The sequence below is a fragment of the Leptonychotes weddellii genome, unplaced genomic scaffold (assembly GCF_054177405.1).
Source record: "Leptonychotes weddellii isolate Sample4059 unplaced genomic scaffold, ASM5417740v2 HiC_scaffold_21973, whole genome shotgun sequence".
NCBI classification, from domain to species: Eukaryota; Metazoa; Chordata; class Mammalia; order Carnivora; family Phocidae; genus Leptonychotes; species Leptonychotes weddellii.
In genome coordinates, this window is record NW_027807962.1 from 1 (window position 1) to 2,874 (window position 2,874).

Below are 2,874 nucleotides of genomic sequence, written 5' to 3' on the forward strand. Positions count from 1 at the left end.
TTTTTTTTTTCATGTTCTTCAGTGCACTGAAATATATTTTCCTACTTAACAGCCTCTTCATGAATAGCAATTAAAAAGCTTCTCAAGGATGTACTTCTCATAACTTGCTTTTATTTTTTTTCAACTTGCTGCTTTAATTTCTCCAAGATCTCTTCTGCAGTTGTGGACACTAATAGCTTCACCACTTTTTCACGAGATTTACCAGCCTTATCCAAAACCACGTCACTCTTCCTGAGCTCCAAGACCTTGGAAAGGTACCGACAGAGCTCAGCATTAGCCTCTCCTTCCAACGGGGGGGGCTGCTATGGCCACGCTCACAGCTTCCGCTGTCACGTCTGTTACAGCGTTTTGTTTGGACCCGGGTTTGGCATGGATGGCTATGGTGACACAGCCTTTAGGATCAACCGTCACAGGACCTAAGGGAGGAAGTGGTCTCTCTGGTTCCTAGCTCTGGTTCTTACCCTTGTTCTTCGCACCAGCTTTCTTGGGCATCTCGGCGTCTACAGGGAGCCGGGCAGAGGCTCCGGCCCCGTGTCCCGACATGAGCTGCCTCAGCCCGCGGCTCAGCCTATACTTGTATTTTTGAAGACAGGAGGAAAAGACTGACCAGATCAGACAGGGCACACGGCACACATTCATGCTGGTACAATGAAAGCTTGAATTGTTTTTCCAAGTCAACATGTTTGCCAGGCAAAACACAAAAAAATAAAAATAAAAACTGCCAGGGAGGCAGGGAGATTTCAGCATGAACCCCTAGATATTTCGTACATAAGCACAAAAAACATCTTCACAGAGTATATAAACCATAGTCAAATTCTCTCCCTGGGGAGAAAAACATCCTTAAATTTGGGTGTGGTCTCTAATGACCTAGGAATGTGATCCCTACTCACCTCTGAAAGCTTCACAACAAATGCCTTGGGCTGCTGCGTTTACATCCTAAGATCACTTTTTTTTTGCAAAATTATTTGACCTTTTAGTGTGTTTATCCTACTTAAACTAGATAGTTTGAACTAGATCTTAAGGGCCAGGAATGTTCCTTTGTATCTTTACTCATAGTAACTGGTACCAATTAGCCCTCAAATAGCAACTGAGTAAGAGTTGTTTAAAGGGCGCCTGGGTGGCTCAGTCAGTTAAGTGTCTGCCTTGGGCTCAGGTCATGATCCTGGAGTCCTGGGATTGAGTCCCGCATGGGGCACCCTGCTCAGAGGGGAGTCTGCTTGTCCCTCAGACTCTACCCCATCTTGTGCTCTCTCTCTCTCAATCAAATAAATAAAATCTTTTTAAAAATTTAAAAAAATAAAATAAAATATTCTCCCTCACACTAAAGCAAGAGCTCACATGCATGTGATTCCAGGTACACAATCCTTAGGTGAAAGAAATCTCCCCAAACTCTATTTTGTCAGAAGACCTGCCCTGTTAAGATACTCGGTTATAGGAGGAAAGGAGGGCAAGCAGCTGGAAGTGGTAGAAAAGGCAGCTTACTGGCTTTGGGAACATCAGAAGAAAGTTCCCTTGGTTTCTACATTCTCCAACATTCTTCATGGCCATGAGGGGCTCCAAAGGGCATCAGAAATAGCAAACACCACCAAGGGAGGAGAATAGGTTGATTTGTGACCAAATGGGCATCCCTTTGGGGGAAACCCAGAAATATTAGAGGGGAGGGTCTCTCTGTAAGGGTATGGAAAGTCCTACATGGGCAGTTGAAGGCAAAAACAGGAACTTTGGCTTGCTGGTGTCCTTGTGACCCCATTTGTAGCCTTAGGCTGCTGAAATATGGTTATACTGAGCTGTTACCATATGAGAATGCCAGAGATGTGCCAACTGTGCTTTCTCCTGATGCTCCCAAGCCCTAAATCTATTTTTATTATGCATCCCAGCTGTCCCAAACCCCTTCCCCAATAGCACAAACCATATATGGGTAAAGGATGGGCTTGCAGAGTCAAGATTCAAACCTTACATTGTATAACATATTCAAAACCCATGCATTTCCCCCTACACCATGCTACCATAGGTCAGACATACAAATAATTGAAACATCAAGTACTACTTACTACTGTTAAGAAAAAAGTATCCAAAACAGAAATTTGGCAAAAGGAAGGCTGTATATCCTTTCAATGTCATAGTTAAACATGATCTCACAGACCCACCCAAGGATTATTTATTTCACTGGGAGAATGTACCTTTCTTTGACTTGCTATTTAATATTAATTCTACGAAGTTATGTAAAAACTTGTAGATTTTTTTCCAGCAGAGATGCAAGTGATTTCTGTTCAGTGGAAAAAATAACCCTAAATAACATGACTTTATTGCCCTTTAGGGTATTGACCATTTCATCTCTAACTTAGCCAATTTATTTAGTTTGCCATCGTCAACAAACTATAGAATTCTCTGTTCTTTAAAAGCCCTGTGAACTAATTTATTATCCTGCCTGCTCCTTCATTAATGAGTTAAATAAATCTTCGACAAGGACTCACCATATACTTATGTAAGTGTCATGTTAAGTTTTTGAAAATTATGTTTTGACACCACAATATGTTGCAAAGTTTTGACATAAGTGATTTCATGGGGCGCCTGGGTGGCTCAATCGTTAAGCGTCTGCCTTCGGTTGGGTCATGATCTCAGGGTCCTGGGATCGAGCCCCGCATCGGGCTCCCTGCTGCGCGGGAAGCCTGCTTCTCCCTCTCCCACTCCCCCTGCTTGTGTTCCCTCTCTCGCTGTGTCTCTCTCTGTCAAATAAATAAATAATATCCCGGGCACCTGGGTGGCTCAGTTGGTTAAGCGACTGCCTTCGGCTCAGGTCATGATCCTGGAGTCCTGGGATCGAGTCCCGCATCGGGCTCCCTGCTCAGCAGGGAGTCTGCTTCTCCCTCTCCC

At 43.8% G+C, this 2,874-nt stretch overlaps 1 pseudogene; it reads right to left on the reverse strand.

Moving 5' to 3' along the window:
• Window positions 1–91: 91 nt before the first annotated feature.
• Window positions 92–1,344, reverse strand: LOC102728700 (UPF0235 protein C15orf40 homolog pseudogene; annotated as a pseudogene).
• Between the last annotated feature and the right edge of the window lie 1,530 nt (window positions 1,345–2,874).